Raw genomic sequence first — 21,279 nt, forward strand, 5'->3', positions numbered from 1 at the left:
GTGGAAAGACCACAGGATATAGAAATAGAAGTTCAAAGTTCAAATTCTGTCCTTGCTATTTGCCAGATGAACAACATGGTCATCAGTTTTTCTGTTTATAAAATGAACACAATAATATGATCTCACTGGGATATGGTAAGATCAATACTTTGCAAAATAGAAAATACAAGTAAGGTTTGTTAAATCATAACTTTCTGAGTGATTATCACCAGCATTTCATTGCCATCCTAGTGAAGTTAAATACAGGAGAAAGATAGCAGCATTAATACAGATGGAATGTGGCACTATTGTTTCAAATTATGTTTATTGCTCAAATATTAAAAAAGGCAATAAAAAGGCAAAATTTTAGAGCTTTCCATATTCTTTATTTTATAAAAAACAAGGTACTATGAAATAATTACCAGTGGGATGGCCCAGGAAAACTTTAGTTCAAACCCTGCCTCTCACAGATGATGGAGACTCTGGGCAAATCACAACCTCTCACTGCTCTAGGAAGTTCTCTAAAATAATAGGTATCAGAGATGGTACTGTCCTGACTGGCAGAAGGGATTTCCTTACCTGACAGTCCCATGTACCAATGAAAATCATAGAGCCCAGTTCCTATCTTGGTCTAATTGAAAAAAAAGTAGTACTATTACAATTCAAAATGATAGGGTCTTTCTTTGTATTACTTTAGGAGTCAAGAAGGATGATTTAAACTTTGGTAGACTTGAAGAAAACAGTAAACCAACCTCAATTTAAAACATGAAACAAACAATATCTTATCAATGCAATGAACTCAAATTTGTTATTTATTTGCACTCACTCTCTGCTAAAAGGAATTACTGGTGGGATTTGATACAGGAGAAGCATTTTTAAAAATAAACTCAAAGGAAAGGTTACATATACATATATATATGTGTGTATGTGTGTATATATCTTATTGAGATGAGAATTCTTGGTTTTAGCTTCATACTTGCCTATAGCTTCAAGCCTAAAATATATGATGCAATAGCCCATATGCCACATTGGGTATTTCTAATATGTGGAACACTACATCTTTTAACTTATATTCCAAAAATTTTGAATCTGATGAATATAACAACTCCCACCATTATTGTAGATTGCAAACCCTTCTTTACTTAACTGAATGGTATTGAAAAGCTGATGTGGGTAAAAAATGTTTCATGTTGAAGTCAACTTATTAATGAGCCTTTCCAAGTCTAACCACTCTGGTCCTAGGACAGTAGTTATATAGGTCATCCTTGGGGCCAATTTATTCATCTTTAGCTTAGCAGGACCTTAGCAGACCTTTTATTCCACTGGCAATACCTTTAAGAACCAAGGGTAGCTTCTAGGTCCTGAGGCAATAGAATACAACTTTAATAAAAGACTGACACAAATTAACTGAAAAAAGCAATCCAAATCAATTATACTATGTATGTATACACACATATGTGAATAATAGCATTTACCTGGTGCTTTAAACTTTCCAAAGTGCTTTACAAATGTTAACTCATTTGATCCTTACAACAATTCTGTGAAGTCAATGCTAATGTTTTCTTTATTTTAAAGATGAGGAAAACTAAGCAAGTTAGGTGATTTGCCCAGAGTTGTCACACAGCTACTAAATGCCGGAAGCAGGATTTGAAATCATCTTTCTGACCACAATTTTGCACTTTATCCACTGCTCCATCTAGCTGAATCATCTCTCTCTCTCTCTCTCTCTCTCTCTCTCTCTCTCTCTCTCTCTCTCTCTCTCTCTCTCTCTCTCTCTCCTTAGTTCAGTTTTAAGTTATTAGAAACTTATAGGTGCACTAAGATTTTTGGAACAGCCTGCTCATTCACAATTGAGTTTTAGAGGAGATAAAGGTAATATTTAAATGTTTAAGTGGTCATTTTGAATTTTGTATAAATTCAACATAGTACATCCTTACTTATGTCATCAACCAATTTTATTTCCTTTAACGATATTAAGAAGTCATATGGACATTTTCCTTAGAAAAATCTAACTCAATTCCCATTCCAGTTTTTTTTTTTTCCCCAGTTTTTCAAGACATACTGCCCTCATGGCATCATTCAGCTGATTCCTCAACAGAATAGCTCTGACTTTCCCCAACTCCTATTGTTTTCATGTCAGATCACTCAGCTAGGTATAGCCTTACTTTGTCACCTTGGCTCAGAACGTTTCCCAATTTTAGCAGCAGAAAATTCTGGCTTAGATAGGGTTAAGGGCCACAAGTTGCATTGTTTCACCTTATGCAAATGATGTCAGCTGAGATATTCTAGTGAAGATGAATTTAACACAATAATGTTAAATTAAGTTTTTCCCCTCTCTCAATTATTCAGCATCCCAATAAAACAAATGCAGAGCATGTCTTGTTTTATATTTTGTGTATGATAGTTGGAGCATTGGGAGTAATAATGATGCTAACTGAAATGATAGTTGTTATATACATAGCAGGTGGTTTAATTTCTGCATACTAAAACCTCCTTCTCTCAGGCACCCCTATTTCTTGGAAAGGAAATCAAATTCTATTTTTAAAGCAATAGCTAGTTCACCAAATAATTTTGCCTTTCAATTTGGTCTAAACAATTTTATGCTAAAAATACTTTGATGCAAGCTGCTTATTGACACAGAAAACTAACACCAGGAGCCTTTTACCTTGAATAATTCTATTTGATTATTTTTGATTATGATAATTATCATGTTACCACTTCCATTTGATATTAAACGAAATATTAACCAAACTTTCTCTGACATTCCATCAGGTGTTTATAATTATGTAACATGAGATCTAAATGTGAGATTCTCATATTCACACGCACACATATATTTTTATATACACATATATATGTGTGTGTGTTTATACACACACCAGAATAGACATCTATCTACACACATGTATACATACAAATACAAACATACATACACACATGTATATATATATATACACATATACATACACATACACACATACCTTTGTTTGATCAGATCATTCATTATGAAACCTCTGTTGTACATGCACCCTGTACATCTGGGGGTTGGGAGGAAAATGAATTATTGGAGTAATAATTTGCATCTCCCTACAAATCTGTATTTCAGGACTGAACTCTAGCAAAGTCCCTATATTATGCCTATTCATCGCTGTTTGAACTCAGGGAAGTTTAGAGAAGTTACTTAGTAATTCAGTATTCACCTGCTGAGTCCTCAAGAGTCATTATTCTGAACTTCTGCAACGTCCAACATTACGCATGCATGTACTGCACCGTCATTTACAGATGCAATGAGAGAAAGTCTGATAAGATGAGTCTTTGGGAGAAGGAAAGGCATATAACAAATACAAAAATTAAAACACTCGGGAATAAGGTAAATACTGAGAGTAAGAACTGGGAATGAGACAAATATTGGATTAAGACAAATACTGCTGCAGATTCCAATGTCAATTCTAACAGTGCTGGTAAAGATTGGATTGTATTGACAGTTGAAGATGAGGGCCTAAAGCAAAAAGCAAAAAAAAAAAAAACTTCTCTACTTGAAGCCTATGTCATTGTCTTATTTGATTCAGTTGATTTAAATTACTAGGACATAAGAATAAAATTAAGCATGGGAAGTAGTACATATATGTATATCAAGTGTAATAAATTGATTAAAATTTTTGATAACTACAAATTGACAGCTAATAGAAATTCATGAAGGTCATTTAGATAGGTACATGAAGCTTATTAATATTGATTATTGGTAACTGGACTGGATAAAACATATTTAAATTCAGAAATTGCAGTGCGATAGGATTCTGTTCATAGGAAGGAAATAATGCCAAGAAAACTCTCTCTCTCTCTCTCTCTCTCTCTCTCTCTCTCTCTCTATATATATATATATATATATATATATATATATATATATATATATATGTGTGTGTGTGTGTGTGTGTGTGTGTGTGTGTGTGTGTACCTACCCCAAAATAGTAAACTAATATATAAACTATTTCTCTAGGAAGAAACTCTAAAAATTCTGCATTCATATCAATATACTTTCTGGGTTTTAGCACAGAAGAAATGGCACATATATTGTAGTTTATCTTTCAAATCACTCATAGAAAGGTAAATCTAAATGAAATAATGCAATAATGACATAGAATCTTGCTTCTTTCCAAGACCATGGGTGTTCTATTGAAGTCGGTCTACCTGATAAGACAGGAAAACTGTTGAAAAATACCTTTATACATTCTGTTTTATCAGAATGCATTGCCTGGGCATGTAAATACAAACCTCTACTTGAAGCTACTGAGAAGACAGGAGTTCAAGGATCACTTGAGTTTAAGAGTTCTGAGCTACAGTAGTCCAGATCTCTGGACTAAGTTCAAACACCAGTATAATGAGGCCCCAGGAAAAGTGGTGCACCATTATGCATATGAGGGAGTGCAAATAAACTAGCCCAAGCTAAGAAATGGATCACTCAAAGATTTGATATCAATCAGTAGTGACCACTGCATTTTTAGCTGGTGTGAGAGATAAATATTTCATCACAAAAAAGGTATGGGAAATGCATAAGAATGCAATACAGATGGAAAGAAGAAAGTGAGCTATTAGTTTTCTGTTTCAGTTAATGATATCATATCTATAGAATATTATTTCCCCAAACAATTTGACTATATCACATGTTATGTGTGTATATGTACACATATGTATACATATATGTATGTAAAACTAAAGCTATCCCCCAACAGATATGTGGCAAAAGGATAGGAACAAACAATTCTCAACAGAAGAAATATAAATTATTAACAAAAAATGGTCCAAATTACTAAAAACAGAAATTCAAATGAAATAAATCCTGAGATTTAATAACCTTCACATTGACAAAGGTAACAAATGATAGGAATAGTTAATTTTGGAAGAGTTGCAGGAAGATGAGTAGACAATTATATTGTTGGTCTAGCTGTGAATTAGTATAACAATTTTTTATAAAGCAATTTGTAATGGTCCACACAAAGTGACTAAAATATCCATAGCCTTTTGATCCTTAGATTCTACTAAAGCTATCCCCCAACAGATATGTGGCAAAAGGATAGGAACAAACAATTCTCGACAGAAGAAATATAAATTATTAACAAAAAATGGTCCAAATTATTAAAAACAGAAATTCAAATGAAATAAATCCTGAGATTGAATAACCTTCACATTGACAAAGGTAACAAATGATAGGAATAGTTAATTTTGGTACCCCCAATCTCTTTCCCTTGGCAAAGGTGGTAGATCCACAAGTGTGGTATATTAACACATTTTCAGATTTTTCAATTTACTGAGTATTTTTGTTTTGTTTTGTTTTTTGCGGGGCAATGGGGGTTAAGTGACTTGCCCAGGGTCACACAGCTAATAAGTGTCAAGTGTCTGAGGCTGGACTTGAACTCACGTCCTCCTGAATCTAGGGCCAGTGCTTTATCCACTGCGCCACCTAGCTGCCCTACTGAGTAGTTTTGATGATATTTTTCTCTTTCTTTTTCTTATTCTTTAAATATTTTATTTGGTATATATTATGACTGTGTGGAGAAATTGGAATGATACACTGTGAAACTTTGGTGATGCAAAAAAAGAAATCAACAAAATAGATTCTAAATAGTTATTTGAAATAAAACTTATTTTAAAACACCAATGTATTTTAAATGAAAAACTATTTTACAAAAGTAACATACATATTTTTTGATAAAGTTTAATTTTTTTCATCAGGATTTAACAAATTCTCTTAACTCCTGTCTTCATCTTTATTGTCACTCTCTTGCTCCTTATCTCTCCACAATAGACATTAAGAAGAAGTCAGGCACATATTTTTGAAAAACAAATTTGAGATGAAAAAAGGCATAGTTCATTTTCATATAATATCAATACAAAGTCAATACCACCATTGAATGCTAGTCTAAATCTGAATATAAGGAATATCTCTGGGATAAAGGTGGTTTGAAAGATATTAAAAATGTGTTGGGGAAATTAATCAAATAATCAACAGTCATAAAGCACCTAGTAAATGCTCAGCATTGTACTTGGCCATAGAGATACATATACAGTGAAATGAAACATATAATAAAACAAAAAGTGAAACATTCTCTAAAACTTAATGTTACTATAGTCCCCCCTTATGGAGGGTAAATTGAGAAGAAAATTGCTGCAATATTAATTAAAAATATTTTTTATCTTTGTTTCATCACTTTTTGCATCATCTGCCTAATTATCCTCATGCAATTATGAGAAATTAAAGAATCTAATATAATTGGTAACAGATGTCAAGGCCAAATTCAACACTGTATTTATCATGACACCTGAGAGAATTATGGGGCTTACCATAAAAGAACAGAAAAATGATGGGATATGAGCATTCCCACACTTGAGCAATATATACTGCCCATGCAGTATGCCAGGCTTAAAATAGGTGGATGGGATATATATCCATGCCACCAAACATATTGGAGGAAAATGAGTCAGACACATATAGGAGAGGGCATAGAAGCCAGATGTAGAATGAGATGGGTTGGATGAAAGCTTCCAGACATCTGTACAATACTGTGGGGAAAAGTTAAACCAAGAGAAACCAACCTCAATGTTTGTCAAAAGTCGTTCCCTCAGCTGTACCTTGACTTCATGCATGTCTCCCCTTATGTGACAGTTCAATGTCTGCTCTTGCATGTATTCCTCTTGTGATTGGATGGCATCTTGGCCAACTGGCATCTGATAACTCAGAATGAAGGCAATTAATGTCTTAAATGATAAATTCCCATAATCCGAGTCTCATATGGATTAAAAAATCTAGGATAATAATAATCACAAAAAATGTGAATGTACCTTGGCTCAGAATATAATATACAATTATGCAATAATTTCAAATAATACCCTTTTTTACTAAGTATACAATTATTTTTCTGAAAAAATCAGAACATATTTAAATACAAGTTAAAGCACATCACAATCTTAAAGAAAACTTTTTTCAAAAAAATAAAACTTTTACAAATGTTCTCCTCTTTTTTTTAATATGCTTATCAAAAACAATATTTCTAGAATCAATTTACACTTGAAATGGCAACCAATTTGCCAGGGAAATAATTTATACAGTTCGATCCAATAATCACTTGAGAGAAAAAAATAACAAAAACAACTCAGAATATGAGAGCACAATACTCCCAGAATTAACATTGTATTATGAAATCAAAACCATCTTGCATTGTTTCAAAATTAGATAAACGAATGAATAGAAGAAAATACACATGGAAGAATAAAAGACAATGAAATTCAAACTAGGGAAATCTAAATGAATATGAACTTAACATTAATAAGAGTAGTACAAAATACAAATCTGATCACATGAATATGAAAAGCTTCTGCAAATATTCCCCCCCTTCTTTAAAAGTTAAGTATAAAACGCAATCTCAAAAGCATGAAAATCTCTATGAAAATAAACCCATACCATTAATTTCAAAATGTAGATGTAATACCACAGAAATCCTATGTAACCTCTGAACTGACATTATTTCTCTGTTTGAAGTTAGAACACTTTTGATTCCTATATCTAAAATCCCCAATATTTATATTAGTACCTTGCTGCTTACTTCTACATTTCTGCAAAATATGTCTTTTTGAAATATGATAATGATTGTAATTTTTATTCAGCTTAAGTTTGTCTTCTTAAACCCCTCTATATTATCTGTTGGTCCTTTGATAATACAAATGTTTTATCAGGTTACTAATTAAAGATAAAAGTAGATTAATAAAATTATGAACAAAACAAGCATATCTGGAATTTAAAGGGTTTTCTAAGGTTGGTTTGGGAGAACCATAGCAGATCAAGTCAGAATCACAACTTAACTGGGGTAGGGCTGAGGCTGACTGCCCTAGCAACTGAGTAGAAGCTGCAAGTGCAGGCTGCACATGTGTAAGATCAGGACCTGAGAAAGGAGGATCAAGGGGCATGGCCATGCGAGGAGTAGGAGGTGGCACCAGAGGTGGAGGGGATGGGGTTCTGAAAGGGCAATTTGAATCAGGATTGGTTTTGAACTCAAACCTGGGTTCCCCTTTCCCTGCAGCTGCTAGATGCAGTTGGGGCATTGCCTCCAGGCATGCAAAAGAAAAACTCTCAGTGTTAGAATTTGAAAAAAATTCAGGAGTCAGAGTTTTCTCTGAAAAGGCATGGTTGGGAGGGGGGGGATATCTATATTCCCTTTTGTGAGCATGTTGCTCACTCTTCTAACAAAAATACAAATGGAAAATCCACAAAAACAAAGCACTAACATGATCTTATCCCCCATTTGTATGGTAAAAATGACTAAAATCAGAAACAGGGTACTTAGGAAGTTGAAAAAACACATTTGAAAATTTAAATAGTAAACAGCAAGTACTTAGCAGTACCGTGGAGTTTAAAGGGACAGGGTAGGGGAAATTTCTTACCTAACTAGAAGATCAGAAGATTGAGGTTCAGCTTTCCTCTTTGTCGTTGCCATCTGTAAGGGGCTAAAATTCTTGCTAGTCTGTCTAAAATATCTAATGAGTGTTTGCCAATAAATTATAAGCCTTAGCAAGAGTGTAGACTTTTAAGCACTTATTAAGGAGAATAAGAATTTGGTGAATAGAGAGAGAGAGAAAGGCCTAGATTCATCTATCTATCAAAGGGAGGGCACATTTTTAGCTTCACTCTCCACCAGAGTCCTGACAAAAGAGAGTGAGAGAGCCAGTCTTGCCCTTTCTTCCTCTCACAAGCAAACCCCACTTCCCCTTTTTTTTTAGTGGGGCAATAGGGGTTAAGTGACTTGCCCAAGGTCACACAGATAGTAACTGTCAAGTGTCTGAGGCCGGATTTGAACTCTGGTACTCCTGAATCCACGACCGGTGCTTTATCCACTGAGCCATCTAGCTGCCCCCCAAATGTCATTTCCTGTTGCAAAGAAAAGCCACATGGCTTGCCCTCAGATGCCTTCTCCTCATGGCAGAGCTTTCGTATAGTAAGTTTTCTTCAGGTGATTGGATTGCATATGAGGAAAACAGTAATACTCAACAAGACTGCAATGAAAAATTAGGGCCAAGTTGTGAAGAGATTTAAAAACTAAAGAGAGGAATTAATATTTGGTCATAGAATCAATAGGAGGTCACTGGTATTTACAAAACAGGAGCATGAAATGGTCAGAAAGGTGTTTAAAGAAAATCACTTGCTCAGACATAAGGAGAATAAACAAGACTGGAGAGAGACTTGAGGCAAAGAAATAATTCAGAAGGCTTTTTCAATAATCTAGGCAAGTTGTGATAAGAACTCGAATTAAGATGCTATCTGTGTGAATCAAATGTTGAATGTGAAATATTTTGTAGACGTTGCAATGGACAAATTTGATAACTGACTTGAATCAGTCTATTTTCACACCAAATAATTAGTATATATAAATATATATTTGATAAATAAATGCACAAAAATTCATACTCAATATCTTGTTAACATTAACATTTTTTCCAAAGAACCCCTATTCACATCACATGGCCCTTTGGATTTCAAGGAAATTATAATTTGTTAATTATAATTATGATTTTATAATCATAAATAGGAATCTTTTGTAGAAGCAATATATCATGCTTTACAGAATTAGAAAAAATCATGAATTCATGACTAGGATTTGATATGTGATACCATTACTAGATCCAGGTGGAAATATGTTATAATATTCCCTTCAAAGGAATGCAGAGATCAACTAGCATGACCAAAAGACATATGAATTTTCTCAGAATATGTATTCAAGATATGACCAAGAATTTGAAAAGGTCCATCAAACCTGATGATGTATACCTGCATCTGTTAACTTATGTGGAAAGAATGGTATTACAAAAGAAACATAGACTATATTTCAAGTGTCTTTGATGGCTGATGTAGGAAAGTAAAAGTTTAATGGTTACAAGTGCTATTTTTTATTTCATCCTTCAACTGAAGATTGAGACTTGGGGAAATAACAAGATGATATCATTAGTCATAGCTACGGATATAAGAATGAGAGATTCCTGATAAATCATATACTACTTTTCAGGCTAGCATGTTGTAGACTTATTAGCAATTTGCTAACTTGGTCAAGAAGATTATAATGATAATGTAGGAATGTAGGAAAGAGAAAAAATCCAGATTAAATAGAGATTAAAGTTCTATACTATAGTGGAAAAGAGGTATATCAGAGAAAGAATAATGGCCAGTATATTTTGGGTAGATAATGCACAGGAAAGTATAACTAGAATGATTTAAAGAGCAATATTATCATTTTATATATTTATATTATAATCCAGATAATCTGGGTAAGCCTGGAGTTTTAACATAAGAAAGTAAATATGACAACACAGATAAAATGGAAATTTATAAGAATAAAACTCATAGCTGAAATATGTGAGTGGAAGACTATCTTTTTTTGAACAAAAGAAGTAGCTCTGATAGGAAGGTAGTAGAGAAGTACTGTGTGGTAAAAAGATATATAAAAAAATGGAAATTTAACTATTTATGTTTATGTGGGTGTAGGAAAATAGATTAGAGGACTACAGTAGAGAATACCTGTGTCGGAGTAAAGAGAAACATACATGAAATAAATATGAGAATGTATCACATACTACCCAACTATATGGAAAATAAAGATGATGCTAAATTGATCAAGTAAATACTGGAATGAAAAATATGTCTGTGATAGGTGATTTCAGTATCTTATCATCTGCTAGAAGTCTCATTCTATTGAAAGCAGAGAAGCATGCATTCCTGATATGTTTTATTAATATTTTCCTTATTTTGGATACATAAAATATTATAAATTATATTTATATATATATAACTTTATAGAAGTAGAAATACCAATAATATTAATAAATGACTGGATTACCTTGTCATTCATACAATTTTGAGGGATTTCTTATATGTCTTATTAATATTTTATCTACTATATATTATAAATATATAATTTATTATAATATGATATAGTATAAATCATATATTTATAATAAAAATTTTATGGAAGTAGAAATACTAATATTAATAATACTAATACATGACTGGATTACCTTAGCATTCGTAATAGTTAAAGAACAGGAACACAAGAAATATTCAGACATCTATCCTAGACTTTATGAGAGCAGATTTTCATTAGTGCCAAGTATTGATTCCACAACATAGCTAGATAATCTAAAAGGGAAGTTGATTCAAGAGAAATTAAAGGCCATGAAAAATAAAATTCTGGCAATTCAATACAAAATCCTCTAGAGGAAGAAGAAAAGAGGGGATATGTAAATTAATGTTGGCACACAGTAAGTTCTCCAGTGAGTTCACCTATTCATAGGACTTATACAAAAGGCAGGACAAAGATTGCATAACCAAGGATGAATGAAAGAGTGGCATAAACCTTTATGAATTGTATTAAGGAGATAACCCTTTGGCTCAGGAGGATATGAAGCTTTCAAAGTATGCTAAGGTTGATAGATGATAGATAGATAGATAGATAGATAGATAGATAGATAGATAGATAGAGCGAGAGAGAGAGCGAGAGAGAGAGAGAGGTAGATGTATATGCATGTATATGTGTGTATATATGCACATATGTATATATACATATATATATGTGTGTGTGTGTGTGTGTGTGTATTCTTTGCTTAGAGGAAAGAAGAAAATGGAAGGCATAGGCCTACTACTTAATGAAGATAATATAAAAAGCAGAACCAGTTTGTTCACCTTATATGTATTCTTAAGTTCATTGTCAATATCTTTAAACTAGGGGGAAAATGCTAGCACAGTTATGAATAAAATGAAAATGAAACGGGGGATACTTAAGGAAATTGTAAGACAATACCTAGTTGAAGACTGCTGGGCATGGAGTCAAAATGGTAGAGTAAAGGCAGCACTGTAGCCCACCCTTCCTAACATTCCCTTCCAAAAAAATTAAAATAATGCCTCAAATCAAATTGTGGAATAGCAGAGAAAACAAAAGATAAGGGTGAAACATTCTTCCAGCTTAAGACAATGTAGGAGGTAGGAAGGAGAGATCTGTGACTTGGGAGTGTATACTTGCTCAGAACCTATGTGGATACAATACCCATGGTGGACTTGGTAGTCATGATGGCAGCAGCAGTATCTTTGGGAACTTAAGCCAGAGATGGTAATGGGGTCAGGAAACTGGTCATAAAGAATAACAGGGGGGCAGCTAGGTGGTACAGTGGATAAAGCACTCGTACTGGATTTAGGAGGATCTGAGTTCAAATCCAGCCTCAGACACTTGACACACTAGCTGTGTGACCCTGGGAAAGTCACTTAACCCTCATTCTCCTGCAAAAAAGAAAGAGAGAGAAAGAGATAGAGAGACAGAGACAGACAGACAGAGACAGAGACAGAGACAGAGGGAACAGAGAACTCCTGTGCTAATATGGAAAACAACAGTGCAAAAATATAAATAGCCCAGATTAAGAGAAGAGGAAATAGAATGCTTAAATGACCCTGCCTTAGGGAAAAAATAGCGAACAAGCCATAAATGAGTTCCCTAAGGGAAAAGAATATCTAGGACCAGATGGATTTATAGGTGAATTCTAGCAAACACTTAAGGAATAATTAATCCCAATACTGTATAAAGTATTTGAAAAAAGAGGTAAAGAAGAAGTACTATCAAATTCTTTTTCTGACACAAATATAGCTTTGAAACCTAAACCGGTGAGAACAAAAATAGAGAAAGAAAATTATAGACCAATTTCCCTAATGAATACCAATGTACAAAAAATTAATAAAATATTAGCAAGGAGATTATAGCAATATATAGCAAATTTCATGCAGTACTATGAGGTGGGGATTTATACTGAGTTTGCAGGATTGCATTAGGTAAGTATAAGCATACTTGACCATATCAATAACAAAATCATATGATCGTATCAATAATTTCAGAAAAATCTTTTGACAAAAATACAACACCAATTCCTAATTAAAACAACAACAACACCACCACCAAAAGTACAGGAATCAATAGAATCTCTTTTAAAATGGTAAGAAGCATATATTGAAAACCAAGCATATATCTGTAACAGGAAATTAGAAGCCTTCCCAACAAGATCAAGGGTGAAATTAGGATGTCTCTTATCACTCTTCTTATTCAATATTATATTAGAAATTGTAGCTATAGTAATAAAAAAGAAAAAAATTAAGAAATCAAAAATAGGGAAAAATGAGGAAACAAAAGTATCAATTTTTGTAGACGATATGGTGGTATATTAGAGAATCAACTAAAAAACTAGTTGAAACAATGAACAACTTTGGAAAAGTTTTTATTTTATCAATCGTCATATTACCAACAAAACCCAGCCGTAAGAGATAGAAAAAGAAATTGCATTTAAAATGATCACAGACAATATAAAATACTAGGGAGTCTCTCTGCAAAGACAAACCCAGGGATTGTATAAAGACAATAACCAAACACTCCTTATATGAGTAAGATATCTAAACAACTGGAAAAAGATGAATAGTTTATGGGTAAGCTGATCCAATATAATAAAATCGACAATTCTACCTTTGTTCATTTACTTATTGACTGCTATGGCAATCAAAATATCAAATAATTATTTTATAGAGCTAGAAAAAATAACAAAAGTTATATGGAAGAACAAAATTTCAAGAATATGAAATGAATTCTTTTTAAAAATGCAAAGGGAGGCAGTCTAGAAGTAGCAGATTTCACACTATATTACACTGCAATAATCTTGAAAACAATTAGATTCTAGCTAAGAAATAGAATGATAAAAAGTGGAATAGATTAGGTACACAATGCACAGTAGTAAATGACCATAGTAATCTTGTGTTTGATAAACCCAAAGATTCAAATTGCTAGGAAAATTTGAAAGCAGTTTGTCAGAAAATAGGCATAGACAATTATCTCACTCTGCATATCAAAATAAAGTCTAAATGGATAAATAATTTAGACATACATATAATATAATAAGCAAATTATGGGAATGTGGAAAATGTACCTGTCAGATTTATGGGTGGTTATTTTATGACTGAACTAGATTTCATTTCATGAAATTAGAAAGATTTTGTGCAAACATAATACAGTCAAATTTAGAAGAAAAGGAGAGTGGCAAGAAATTTTAGAGAAATTTTTTATGATAAAGGCCTCATTTCTCAACTATGTAGCAAATGAGTAAAAATTATAGAAATAAGAGCTATTCTTAAATTGACAAATGGTCAATGGATATGAACAGGCAGTGTTCTGAAAATTTTAAAAAATTAAATCAAGACTAACAATAGTCACATGAAAAAGTGCTCTAAATCATTTTTTTTTTGCAGGGCAATGAGGGTTAAGTGACTTGCCCAGGGTCACACAGCTAGTAAGTGTCAAGTGTCTGAGGCCGGATTTGAACTCAGGTACTCCTGAATCCAGGGCCGGTGCTTCACCACTGTGCTATCTAGCTGCCCCTAAATCATTATTGATTAGAGAAATTCAAACTAAAACAACTTTGAGGTACCATCTCAAATGTATCAACTTGGCTAACTTGACAGAAAAGGAAAATGAGAAATGCTAGAGAAAACCAGGGACAAATACACTGTTGGAGAAGTTTTCAATTGGCCCAACCACTCAAGAGAGCATTCTTGCAACAATGCTCATGGAGGCTATCAAATTGTGCCGACCCTTTCATGCAGTATAACCCCTACTAGGGCTATATCCCAAAAATAGAAAAGAAAAGGGAAAAGGACCTATTTGTACCAAAAAAGTAGCTGTTTTCATGGCAGCAAAGAATTGGAAATTGAGGGAATTCTTATCAATTAGAGATTGACAACACATTATGTTATAGAATTATAATAGAATACTATAAAGGGGGTGCTTTTGGAAAAAAGAATACCTGTAAAGTCTTGTATGTATTGATACAGAGTGAAGTTAGCAGAACCAGGATGACACTGAAAGACTACTCTGATCAAGACAAAGGCAACCATGATGAAAAAGGCTATTCACATCCAGAGAGAGAACTGATGAACTCTGATTATTGAATGAAGCACACTTTTCCCCATTTTATTTTATTTTATTTTATTTTGTTTTGTTTTCTTTAGCAACATGACTAATTACTTCATATGTATAATTGATATCATATTGCTTGCCTTCTCCATGCATGGTAGAAGTGTGGGTAGGAGGGAGAGAATTTGGAACAAATTTTTTTTTCAAATAAATGTTAAAATTTTTAAATATATAATTGGGAAAGATTTAATGAAATAAAATATATTTAAAGATAAAATAGGAAGTATCAAATTGCTTTAAATGAGCTTAGATATTAAAACTGAGATAAATTTCACTTTGATGAACCCCCAAAAATATTTTGATTGCTGAATATAGATTGGGTGATATGTCAAGTGCTAGTGGAAAGCAGAAAATGGGCTAGAAAATTGTATATAAGAAAACTTACTAGTTTTCCAGAAAGGATATTATGGAATATATAAAACAATCATCTTGATGCCACTTTCCTTAAAATCATTTGAAAAACAGATTATTTAATAAATTATATTTGGACATTTGTAGAAGAAATGATCACGAGGAACCATAATAGATTCACTTAGAACAAATCATGTAGGATTAAAATGTTGACCTTTTGTCACTGGATTATTGGACTAGTACACCAGCAAAGTATACCACATGCATATTGGCTTATTATTTCAGGAATAATTTTTTAATATCTTCTATCATGCACACACACATACATACATACTTATTACACACACACACACATATATATGATATGTAATATGTTTATTTGAATCACTAGTTTATCAAATTACCTTTTTCCAGATTTTTGATTTATCTATCAGTGAGATTAAAGGAGATTTCTATTTTTTAGCCTTTCCTACTCAACATTTTCATCAGTGACTTGGCAAAAATTATTGATGACTTTTTTTTACAATTTGTTAATGATGCAATGTGTGTTGGAACAGCCAATGTTTTTAATAATGGAATAAGAATTTTCCAAACACTTAGAAAGGCTAGATGATAGGACAAATCTAAGATGTTAAAAGTTGCAGCAATCATAAAGTAAACATGATATGATTTTTTAAAAATCAGTCTAAGTATTAAAATAAAAAATTAGCCTAATGCTAGTTCATGTGAAAGAGGCAGTGATTTTAGTTCCTTGTGAAATAATATAAAGGAATAATCATTATTTTCTGCAATCCTACAGGATTAATTTTAATCATGTGCTGATTACTCACAAATCTATAGATTCAGTCCTAAACTCTTTTCAGAATTCAAAACCTACATTACTTTCTGGATGCCTCTATCTCGATGTCCCATCAGCATTCCAAGCTCAATATATTCAGAATGCAATTCATCATCTTCCTAAGATGAAATCTAAATTTTCTTGTTATAATGGAAGATATCACAATTCTCCTAGGCATTCAAAATTTTGATCTCCCAATCATCTTAGAGTTTTTCTTCTTCATCGCCCTCATATTTTATCAGTTTTTCTTTTCTTTTTTTAATTTAGTATTTTTCCCCTAATTACATGTAAAACCAATTTTTAACATTGATTTTTAAAATTTTGTGTTCAAAATTCTCTTCCTCCATTCCTCCCCATTCCCCCTCAAGAATGCAAGCAATTCATTATAAGTTATACACGTGTAGTAATGCAAAACATTTCCACGTTAGTCAGGCTATAAAAGAAAATCAACAAAAGAATAACCTTAAGAAAAAGGAACTAAAAAATTATACTTCAATCTGTATTCAGACACCATCAGTTCTTTCTCTGGAGATGGATTGCATTTTTCATAAGTCCTTCAGATTTGTCTTGGATCATTGTACTGCTGAAAATAGCTAAATAATTCATCTTTTAATCATCTTTTAATATTGCTGTAACTTTGTGTACAGTACATTTCACTTTGCATCAGCTCATGTAAGTCTTTCCAAGTTTTTCCTGATAGCATCCTGCCCATCATTTCTTATAGTACAATAGTGTTTTATCATAATCTTATCCTACAGTTTGTTCAGCCATTCCCTAATTGATGAACATCTCCTCTATTTCAAAGTCAACTTTTTGCTTTTTATCTCTTTTTGGATACCAACCTAGAAGTAGTATTACTAGGTCAAAGAATATTCATGGTTTTACAGCCCTTTTGCCATATTTCCAAATTGCTCTACAGAATATTTGAATCAGTTTACAACTACATTAAGAGTGCTTTTTTGTTTTGTTTTGTTTTTGTTTTTGTGCAGGGCAATGGAGGTTAAGTGATTTGCCCAGGGTCACACAGCTAGTATGTGTCAAGTGTCTGATGCCAGATTTGAACTCAGGTACTCCTGAATCCAGGGCCAGTGCTTTATTCACTGCGCCACCTAGCTGCCCCCAAGAGTGCTTTAATGTCTCATTTTCCCCATATCCTCTATAACATTTGTCATTTTCCTTTGCTGTCCCATTATCTAATCCAATAGGTATGAGGTAGTACTCCAGAATTGTTTTGACCTACATCTCTCAAATCAATAGTGAGTTACAGCACTTTTTTTTCATATGGCAATAGGTAGCTTTGATTATTTCATTTGCAAACTTCATATGCTTTGATCATTTATCAATTGGGGAATAGCTCTCATTTGAATAAATTTGACTCAGTTCTCTATGTGTTTGTGAAATGAGGTCTGTCAGACAAAGTTGCTTCAAATTTGTTTTTCACAGTTACTATTGCTGTTTGTCCATACATCCTATTCCCTTCCCATGACATTTACTATATTTTTTTACTTCTTTCATCCTAGTCCTCCTCAAAAGTGTTTTGCTTCTGACTGCCCCCTTCCCCAATCTGCCCTGCCTTCTATCACCACCAGCTCAATTCCCTTCCCCTCCTACTTTCCTTCAGTGTAAGATAATTTACTATACCCAATTTAATGTGTATGTTATTCCATCTTTGAGCCAAATCTGATGAGAATAAAGTTCACTTATTCCCCAGGATCTCCCCCAACTTCCCCTCTACTGTAAAAGTGTTATCCTGATTCTTTTATGTGAGATAGTTTACCCCATTCTGCCTCTCCCTTTCCCTTTCTCCCAGTGCATTTTTCTCACCCCTTAATTTTATTTTTTAAAAGATATCATTGCTTCATATTCAACTCACACCAGCTACCCTAATAATACGAATGTTTTTATGAATTATAAATATCATCTTCTTTTTTCTCAACATTAATTTTATTTTTTTAAAGATATCATTCCTTCATATTCAACTCACACATGTGCCTTCTGTCTCAATATATTCCATTTGATTGCCCTAATAATGAGAATGGTTTTGTGAATTACAAGTATCATCTCATTTAGAAATATAAACAGTTTAACATTTTAATATCCTTTATGATGTCTTTTTCCTGTTTACCTTTCTATGCTTCTCTAGGGTTTTGTATTTGAAAGTCAAATTTTCTATTCAGAGGGCAGCTAGGTGGCACAGTGGATAGAGCACCGGCTCTGGATTCAGGAGTACCTGAGTTCAAATTAGGCCTCAGACGCTTAACACTTACTAGATGTGTGACCCTGGGCAAGTCACAACCCCAATTACCTCACTAAAAAAAAAAGCAAAAACCAAACAAACAAAAAAATTTCTATTCAGCTCAGTTCTTTTCATCAAGAATGCCTGAAAGTCTTCTCTTACATTGAATTTACATTTTCCCCTCTGAAATATAATACTTAGTTTTGCTGGGTAGGTGATTCTTGGTTACAATTCCAGTTTTTTACTCTCCAGGATATCATCTACCAAGCCCTTCAATCCTTTATTGTAGAAGGTTCTAGATCTTGTGTTATCCTGATTCTGGTTCCACCATACTTGAACTGTTGGGGTTTTTTTTTTTTGCCTGGTTGCAATATTTTCTCCTTGACCTGGGAGTTCTGGAATTTGGCAATAATATTGCTGGAGGTTTTCATTTTGGAATCTCTTTCAGGACATGATCAGTGGATTCTTTCAATTTCTATTTTAACTTCTACTTCTAGAATATCAGAGCATATTTCCCTGACGATTTCTTGGAAGATGATATATAAGATCTTTTTTTGATCATGGCTTACATGTAGTTCAATAGTTTTCAAATTATCTCTCCTGGGGTTAAAGGATATGAACAGGTAGTTGTCAGATGAAAAAGTCAAAGATATTTATTGCCATATGAAAAAATGCTCTAAATCACTACTGATTAGAGGAATGAAAATTAAAACAACTCTAAGGTACCACTTCATACCTATCAGATTGGCTAATATGACAAAAAAAGGAAAATAATAAATGTTGGAGAAACTGTGGAAAAATTGGAACACTAATGTATTGTTGGTGGAGCTGTGAATTGATCCAACCATTCTGGAGATCAATTCAGAATTATTCCCAAAGGGATTATAAAGCTGTTCATACCCTTTGATCCAGCAATACAACTGTTGTGTCTTTTTCCCAAAGAGATCATAAAAACGGGAAAAGGACCCACGTGTACAAAAATATTTATGTATGCTCTTTTTTGTGGTGGCAAAGAATTAGAAATTGATGTCCCTCAATTGAGGAATGGCTGAACAATTTGTAGTATATGAATGTAATGGTATATTATTGTGCTATTAGAAATGATGAGCAGACAGATTTCAGAGAAACATGGAAGGACTTACCCAAACTGATGCTGACCAAGATGAGCAGAACCAGGAGAACATTGTACACAGTATCAACAGCATTGTATTTTGATCAACTTTGATAGACTGAACTCTTCTCAGCAATATAATGGTCCAAGGTTGTTCCAAAGGACTCATGATGGAAAACACTCCAGAAAATCCAGAAATGCTCCAAAGCCAGAAAAAGAAGTGTGGAATCTAGATTCAGATTGAACCATACTACTTATAATTTTTTTGGTTTTCTTTTTTGAGGTTTTTCCCTTTTGTTCTGATTCTTCTTTCACAGCATGACTAATGCAGAAATATGTGTAATGTGATGGTACATGTGTAACCTATATTGGATTACTTGTTTTCTTGGGGAGGGGGTAGAGAGAGGAGGGAGGGAGAAAAACTTGGAACTAGAAATCTTATAAAAACAAGTGTTGAAAACTATCTCTACATATAATTAGAAAATAATAAAATACCTTTATGATTTTTTAAAAGAAGAAGGTGGTTGTAAAACAACAACAACAAAATGATTTTAAAGACAAAGTAACATAGTAATGTGACTTAATGGTAATATAATAATAATTATTATGCATTTAAAATTTTTAAAAATATATATATTTAAAAAATATATATACATATATATGCATATATACATATACACACACACACACACACATATATATATATATATATATATATATATATATATATATATATATATATATATATATATATATATATATATATATTTCCTGGATCTATTTTCCAGGTCAGCTCTTTTCCCAAAGAGATATTTCACATTTTCCTCTATATTTTCATTCTTTTGGCTTTGTTTTATTGTGTGTTGATTTCTCATAAAATGGACTTCCATTTTCTCAATCCTATCTTAAGCAATTATTTTCATCAGAGATCTTTTGTATCTCCTTTTCCCTTTGGCTTTTCAAGCTGTTGACTTTTTTTTTTATAACACTCATGCATCACTCTCATTTATCTTTCAATTTTTTCCTCAACCTCTATTTCCTTTTTCACAGTCCTTTTTTAGTACTTACATGGCCTGAGACCAATTCATATTTTTCTTGGAAGTTTTGGAGCTTTGATTTTGTTATCTTCTTCTAAGAGTGTATTTTTATTTTCCTTGTCACCAAAGAAACTTTCTGGTGTCCACATTTTTTTTTTCTGTCTGTTCATTTTCCCAGGCTATTGCTTGACTTTTAACTCCTTTTTAAAGTGGGACACTGCTTCCAGGGTTCACTATCCCAGGCTTCAGGGTGTCCCAGGTGGTACAATATAAGGAGATGCATGTTCCATACTCCCCTGGCTTATGCTCTGGTCTGTATGTAACTACAGGCCTGCTTCCTCTTTAACCTGGAGACACAATACTGGTTCACTGTGGTTGCAAGTTCAGGTGTGCCTGTACCCCTCCCTCACTTGGCCCACCACTCAAAACTGCTTCCTGGTTCTGAGCATAGGAAACACAGCAGAGTTCTGCCTCAGCACCAGCAGAGACCCCTGCAATCTCCCCCTGGCCAAACATTTGACACCCTCAATGGTCTGTGAACTGAGTTCCAGAAGTAGCTGCTGTCTCAGCTGATTTCACAGCTTCAGAGTCCTGGTTCTCTGGGGTTGGTGCTGGGTCTACATGGTACACCCTGGATCTGCCCTCTACCCTCAGCCCTGGTACAAAAGACCTTTTCTTGGTGACTTTCTAAG

Source organism: Dromiciops gliroides, chromosome 3, assembly GCF_019393635.1.
Source record: "Dromiciops gliroides isolate mDroGli1 chromosome 3, mDroGli1.pri, whole genome shotgun sequence".
Taxonomy (NCBI): Eukaryota; Metazoa; Chordata; class Mammalia; order Microbiotheria; family Microbiotheriidae; genus Dromiciops; species Dromiciops gliroides.